General features: G+C 33.4%; 1 pseudogene; it reads left to right on the plus strand.

Annotated features, from left to right (window-relative positions):
* The first annotated feature begins 2,981 nt into the window (after nucleotides 1–2,981).
* On the plus strand, nucleotides 2,982–4,460 carry LOC108724998 (protein regulator of cytokinesis 1-like; annotated as a pseudogene).
* The last annotated feature ends 3,859 nt before the right edge of the window (nucleotides 4,461–8,319 follow it).

Consider the following 8,319-nt stretch of genomic DNA (forward strand, 5'->3'; position numbering starts at 1 on the left):
GCATTAGTAAGATAATGTTTAATAATTTCTTATGAATAATGTTTTTCTATTTCTTATTCGTAATCATTTAATCTTCTATATTACTATTTTACTTATTAATTTATTGATCAATGTATCTATTTATAATTATTTTACTTTTATTATGTATTTTTATTATTTTACGAGGCTTTTATAACAGTATTTTCATATTATATATTTACAAACGTTTTTATTTACATTTTTATCATACACATTTATCAATGTTGCCTTTGAAAATCGCGCTGCATTTTGGACAGATTCCTGATTGGCTGGCTTATTGCTTGGCTGCCATGATGCGCGTTGGTTCACCTGTCTTATTATAATACATCATGATCACACGTACAAAAATTTTAATCGGAATCGTAAGATCGCAAGCAAATCGACCAATCACAATCAAAATTAAAATTTCCCATTTTTAAACGCTTGATTGTGATTGGCCGATTTGCTTACGGTCTTACGATTACGACTAAAATTTTTATATGTGTGATGGCTTTCACTGAGCGCTCAGTGAGCTCTTGAATCTGTTTGGTCTATATTTTTAGTTCTAACGGAATATGCCAATCAGATGCAAGAGCTCACTGAGCGCTCAGTGAGCGGTTGTAGTACTGAATTCACCCAATATATTTATTTCACTTATTGCACCACGTGCACGATTTCAGAAGGAAATAAAAAGAAATATGTAGGAATAAAAAAAACAAGAGGGAGATTTAACAAGAGGTCTGTTCTTTTTAACTAAAGTTCTTGCATGGTTCATTTTTCTTTCTTTTTTTTTCATGTTGGAGAGAAAAAGAAACATGATAAATCGTGCAAGTTTAGCTAAAAAGAACAGGGCCAATTGCAAAGCTGCTTTATCTGCTGAATGCAGTCAAATTCTATGGGATATCGTACGCAGTGTGAATTCAGCATAATCGACTCTCTGTTCTTTTCAACGTACTTTTTATAAACTTCGGAACGCGCCGATGCTGCGACACAACGCCATCGAGTAAACTCAGCAAAACACGCATATAGACCGTTTAAATTCAAACAGTTAACGGCATACGTTTATTGTGGCGTCATTTCCTGACGAAAATGACGCGTGTGAATTTCTTTCGTGCAATAGATTGACACTTTCTAGAGATTGAGGTATGTATGCGACGATGCACAATTTATAACAACCGTATTGAGCTGTACTCTTAACTCGGATATTATTCTTTCTCGAAGAAAATAAAGAAGTAGGAATGATGACCGATCATCAGATCCACCGGAGTGGAAGCCTATTGTGCAAAAAATAGCTGTGGAACTCGAATAAGCATTCGACGTGTTGCAGAAAACCTGGAAAGGCATCGGATGCACCAGGGATATGCGATCGACGTACTATGACCAAGCGCATAGTCACGTAAAGGATTTGTTAAACGACATGGTCGCTGAGACACAGTCAAAGCAGCAGCTGTTGTTTGCTAACATACAGGATTTCATAAAACAAACAACGGCATTGTATGCAGAATTGCAAATGGAGATGATACCCAAAATGTATGATCATGTCCCTTTGTACAAAGTCAAACAAATTCTTCAAATAGATTTACAAACTTTAGAGTGCCTAAAGAAAGAACATATTGTAATCTTCAAGGAATTTTGGCGGTATTATTGAATTGGTGAGGCCAGAAAAATGAAAGATGGATCGTCGATTCGAACTATGATCGACCGCGGGGTTTCGTCCTGGTCCCCACTACTGGACTCATCAGTAAGGCAATGTAGTGGGACCTGTTTTAAACGGCCGAGAGAATATTAGAGCGAGATCTTATTTAAACGGAATTCGTATAACTGTGGTGCTTGCGAGAATCCGCGCGAGACACGTGAGACCCCTAGTGGCGAGTCGTCACAGAATTATTGTCGAAGGAATAAGAAATTTGCAAGAAGCTCGGCTGCAAAGTATTAAACATAGTCGAGAATGTTGTACCTACAGAGCAAGATCTTGAGAGCTTTAAGCTTTATCTACAAAAGCAAGAGATTGAGAAGACACATTTGGAAAATATTTTTACAGATATAGGGGAACCTGGGGTATAATGAAACCATGGGGTATAATGGGTATACTCGATATCTTTTTACAGATATGCTAATATGTAATGAATTGTCAGACAATAGTTACTGTTAGATGTATCTTATTATATATTGTTATTAGTTGTCATATTATTTTTACCTGAAAATTGCTAAAAATTGTTTAATGTGTTCGCTTTACTGTCCGCGAATGAGTTACAAATTCTTTGGTATGTTCGCATAAGGTAAGCAATAACAAAATTCTATTTTTTATTGTCATAAGTACATTTATCTTATTATATAATCTTTTCTTGTTACTTTAGTAAAATCTATACAAATATATTGATTATCTGTGATATTTTATATTATCTAAAGTAAATTTATGTACTTCGAGGCATAATGGTGCACTGGTGTTATTTTATGTTTAAAATGAGTTTATGATTCATGTGCAAGTGTAGATAAAAATGATGAGAATTATTTTATTTGTGTTATCTTCTTAAACACATTTTTATTTATGTTCAATATAATAACAGTATACCTTGTATAATGTATCACTCAGCATCACATATAGAATTATTAATAAAAAATTAAAAATTAAAAGTGCAACAATGTATTTTTACTTATATTATATGTTCTAAGTTACTTTTAAGTAATGTTCAATATTAATTTTTTAAAAATAGACAAGTTTTCTGTGGTGCCCCATTATGCCCTGCATAAATGACATAGTGAGGTTACGACACACTCTCACAAAACAATAATTTCGTCCTGTTAATCTATACTTTTGCAGTAAAACTTAAGTTTTCCTTATAGTAAATACTTCAAACAATATTTTAATATATAACAAAGTTGATTTATTTATCTTTAAATGTTTAAAACTTGAAAAAATCTAACTATAACCATTATACCCCAGTCCCCCTACGTTAGTTCCCCTACGTCGTTGCATAATTAAAATGATGAATGATTTGAAAATATCTCCATCTTCGCCATTTATAGAGTTAGTCTGCAACAATCCTGAGGAATTTGTGCTGAGTACAAATAATATGACAAAACTGCTAGAATATAGGGATGAATTGAGTATGCAGATAGAAGATACAAAGTGCTGCGTCGAAAAAATGAAGAAAAATTTTTTGGCATTATGGAAATATCTTGATGAACCTGACGACGTTTGTCAATTATTCCTTGAGAGACATCTTGGTTACAACACTAATACCGTAAATGCTCTTGCAGTAGAAATAAAGCGTTGTAAGGAAAAAAGAAAAGAGAATATCCTCAAGTACGTCACACAGATCAGATCCGAACTACTGGTTTTATGGGACTTGTGCAAATACTGTGAAGCAGAAAGAAACACGTTTGCACCATTTTTTTCTAATACATTTACAGAGGATCTTTTGACGTTGCACGAGTTAGAAGTAGAGAGATTGCGCAAATTTTATAATGATAATCAAACGATATTTGAGCTTCTAGAACAACGCGAAAATTTGATAACAAAAGTTAAGGATTTGCTTCAGCGAGCAAACAATCTCGATCGCTATCATAATCGCGGGGGCCAATTGTTGATGGAAGAAAAAGAGCGTAATGCTAAAAGGAAATTATCCAAAATAGAAGCAGAATTGACGAAATTGATCAAGGATTACGAGACTATTCATAATCAGATGTTTACGGTACATCGTTGGAAAATGTTTTAACAGAGAGTTGGGAAAGTGTCACTCTCGAGAGGGAGTCGAAGAAGAAGGCAAGAAAAGAGGCAAAAGATAAATCAATTAAGAAATCGCCTTTAAATAGTTCTAAGCGTACGCCGGGTATGTTGAGCGTTCACAGAGGACCAGCGCTAGGGTTATCGAAACGCAAATTGTTCAGTCCATCCCCCAACTCGTCGTTAAAACGCAGAAATAAAAACGGCGACAAAAATAAGCCTACTATCACTGTATCCAAGATCAGAAGGAGCGGAAAACTTGCAAAGATTAATCAGAAATCAGGCAGATCTTCCAAAGGCGGACAGAAAAGGAAGGAAAATCGCTGTCACCTGTTAATAGCATCGTAGATACGACATATAATCAGTTTCAAGGCTATATGACAGCCAGAGAGGAATTGCACAGCTCAATGTTGCCAGAACAGATACTAAGGAGCACCAATAGGATCAATATCAACAAAACGCCAGTTCGAACGCCTATGAAACCATTGAGGAAACATCTTTCTGCAACGACAACACCATCTTTCACTCCTCTCTCCGCGCGCAAAACACCGCACAGCCCCAGAGTCATTAACATCCCGAAACTAGCAACGGCCCCGAGTAACTTGCCTTTCATCTTTTAAACGAGATCGAATAATATATTTTTTTACATTATGACATGATAAAGTAAACCTACATTGTTTAATGGCCTAGAACGAGCAATAACAAGTACTAATTAACATACATTCAATTTATTGTCATAACCATACAATAATAAAATTGTGATTTCGTTGAGGATGAATACGACTGAAATGTTAGGAAGTTTTTATAATAATAATTTAATATGAATTATATATAATACATAAAACTAGTTGAAAATTTGTGCATATTTATTGAACTATTACTTTCAAAGCCTTTTAACTTGGAATATTTTAATTTTCATTTTGAGAGTTCTTTAATAATTGTACACAGTTAAATAATAAAAAATCAGCTTAGTTTGTAATAATTATATCTTCCTCATCTTCCTCATTTTCCTCAGTTTGTAATAATTATATCAATTTGTTCATAAAAAACACTTAAGTTATGAAAATTAATACAATTTGTGAACAATTTTCAAATGTATAATTTGTACATCCAAAAACTTCGATTCTTTCCCTCGGTTACTTTTTTAAAACTTCCGAAAATTCAGATTATTTCATCTTTATGTCAAATTTAGTTGTAAGTGGACGTAAAAGGTTTAGTCATGTCATTAATCGCGCACGGACTATGACCATTAATGTAAAATGGTGGTCATTTCTCAGTTTGTGAAAATTTCCGAGGGAAAGAATCGAAGTTCTTGGGTGTACCTATCCCTAACATGTGCAGTAATTTTTTTTTACAAAGCCAGTCATGATCAGCATCACACTGTCATTGCTATAAAATACTTTCATAATCAATTCTTCATTCGTTAGCAAAATCTTGTTAAATAAAAAATTAAGTAAGTTAGGTAAGTCGAAGTCTTTATCGTTGTATGATCTGACAATGAATTGAATGCATATTAATTACTACTTGTTATTGCCCGTTATAAGTCATTAAACAATATAACTTTGCTTTGTAGGCATCTCACGAATCTATTTACTTTGTAAATTAATGACATACTATAGTATATGGTATATATATGCATGTACATATATAGTACACTAAAAAAAATATTTGTGTAAAATTACATGATTATGCTGGATTTTTTTCCGACCCAGCATAATCATGTAACATTACTTAAATATAGCATGATTGGAAAATTACATAAATATTTAGGTAATTTTACAATCATATTTAAGTAATGCTATATGATTATGCTAGGTCGGAAAAAACCTAGCATCACGTAATTTTATATTTTACACAAATAATTTTTTCAGTGTACCTATATTTTATAACATGTATATTTTATAACATATATGTATATATTTTATTATATTATATTTATCTATTTATGTGTGTTAAATAAAAGAATTTCGCATAACGTCAAAATAAAGGACAGTAAAGGACAGTTGCTTAAAATAAAGGACTATCCTTTACATTAACGGACGTATGGTCACTGTACATATACCTATTATTCTCAAAAAAATTTACAAATTATTACCCTCATTGGAATATAATTGTAGGAATAATCTAAAGTAGGACACATTAATTTGGTCGAAAACAAACCACTGTTAATATAGTCGTATATTAACCACGCATTTGCCAAAATTTGAACGATTTTATACAACTTCATAAACTTCTTTAATGAATATGGCGGTCTGTTCTTCATGAATCGAAGCTCATAGCTGAGCACAAAGTACAAGTACGCGAATATTATAAATGGTACTTGATAGAAAGAAGCAATTAACGGTAAATCGGCTACCCGTGGATCTGAAAATCAAATTAGTACATTGAAAGACATATGAACATTTATCAAACAATAAGAAGAAAAGACAAAAGTATTATTATTGCAATAGGAAACAATCAGTTATTAAGACATTTGCATTTTTATCAGTATTTAAGTTTTCAGCGTATATAAAATAATTGAATCGACACGCTACGATAATATCGGAATTGGTGAATTGTAGGTATTTTGCAATTATTTATTAAGGAGGATGAGTAAAAATCGTCGATTTTTGCCCCCAACCGGGAAGTGAAATGTGTACGTTTTTTTTTAGTTGTAGAATCACGATGGAGCAATCAGTTTTTCATAAATATGAAAGAAACATATGTAAAAGTGTGATTAAAGTGAGTAAATTAGCATAAGATTTTTGTCATGAAAATGAGATACATAAAGATCCTTTGTAATGTTTTAACTCTCAAAAACCATCAAATATATGACATTTTGTTATAATAGAGTTAAAATAGAGAAGGAAACAAACGTACGGAAAATCGAGGGATATAAAACGAGAGTCAGATGCACGCGTTTTGCACGTCATTTTCCAGCCTTCTTAAATTCTAGACAGACTCTTAGAGCTTATTCGCGGACTTCTGAACTTCAGACTCATAAATCTTAGTCTGAAAACCCAGACACTTTAATTTCATACGCTTAAACTCTAGATATATAAATCCCAGTCCACTAATTGTCAATTTAATGTGAATATAATTGACCTTTGATGTCAATTCTATTCATACCATCAGCATCAGCGTTACTCAATGTGCACCGCAAGGAGATTGCGCGATCGGATTTTGCACATCATTTGGCCCTAAAAAGGACCAATTCTAATTCATATTTTAAGAATCGCAGATCCTGATTTGTGCGCTAGTCATCGATATTCTTGTCTAGCATATGGCAATGCTCGGCCTATTTATACTATGTCTATGATTTATACATATATAATCAAGGCGTATATCTGTACCTACAATACGGATGTTAAAGATTGATTGGATGAGGTTAGATTAGATTATATCAGATTATATATCGTTATATGGTATAAGCTGAGGACGATGGACAATCGATGGAAATCGAGGATGTGTTGTAAGAAAATTGTATTAGTCTCACTATGTATTCGCAATGCAATATAGGAGATATCCATAGAAGTGAATTGTACCGACATCTGCGGTTTAAAAGTAAAACGATAATAGTACGTATTCGTGAAGTACGGCGCTGACCGCTCCGGAAGAGAGAGGAGCCGAATATATAATACGGAGCACGCGTATGTTCGCCACGATTTTCGCCAATTTTCCACGACGTTTCGCTAGCATTATCAGGACTGTTCTTTCGTGTTTCCGTTACGATTCCTCACGTTGTCAGCTCGGATCGTCGGGTATACGAATCCTGTCCGAGTCATCGGAAATACTCGTAAAATAATCGGAGTAAATGTTTGTCGTTCGGGTCTTAGGCCGGTATTCATAGTCAGATCTTATATTCAAGATCGTCTTAAGTACAGTCTTAAGAAGTCACAAACCAATCAGAGGGCCGTATTAGCGCCTTAAAACATTACTTAAGACAATCTTGAAATAAGTATGGACTAATTGGTTTATGCTTCGATCTTGCAAATACTTATTTTAATCTTTCGCTGTTACTTTAACTTACCGCGGGGCAAATATTTTAATTTAAATGATCACATTTGGAATCTACGCAGAACTGTACGAAATTCGTCTGGAGAATGAGCACAGTTAGGCCGGTATTCATAGTCGATTCTTATATTTAAGACTGTCTTAAATAGTCTTAAGATGTTATGAACCAATCAGAGGCCGGTATTAGAGCCATATTAGCATCTTAAGACATTACTTAAAATCGTCTTAAAATAAGAACCGATTATGAATATCCTTAAACAGTTTCTTCCATCAGTTCCACCATGAGTAAGGTGTTTAAGATGCCAATACGACCCTCTGATTTGTTCACATCATAAAACTGTCTTAAAACAATCTTAAATGCAAGACTTGATTATAAATACAGACCTAAAAAACTAAAACATTTTTAGAAAATGACTTATGTATTGATTTTAAACTTTGTGTTATTTGGGAAGTTTTTAATGACCATATTGGTACTATAACCATGGCTATAACTACTATATGATTTCTTCGATACGAGCGATCGACCAAACAATTTCATCACCTAACGTCAGTTTGCCTCAGTTGTTGGTTTTTTGTATACTTACACAAATAAGGAATTTAGT

Source organism: Mycetomoellerius zeteki, unplaced genomic scaffold (assembly GCF_001594055.1).
Source record: "Mycetomoellerius zeteki isolate Tzet28-1 unplaced genomic scaffold, Tzet1.0 scaffold320, whole genome shotgun sequence".
Taxonomy (NCBI): Eukaryota; Metazoa; Arthropoda; class Insecta; order Hymenoptera; family Formicidae; genus Mycetomoellerius; species Mycetomoellerius zeteki.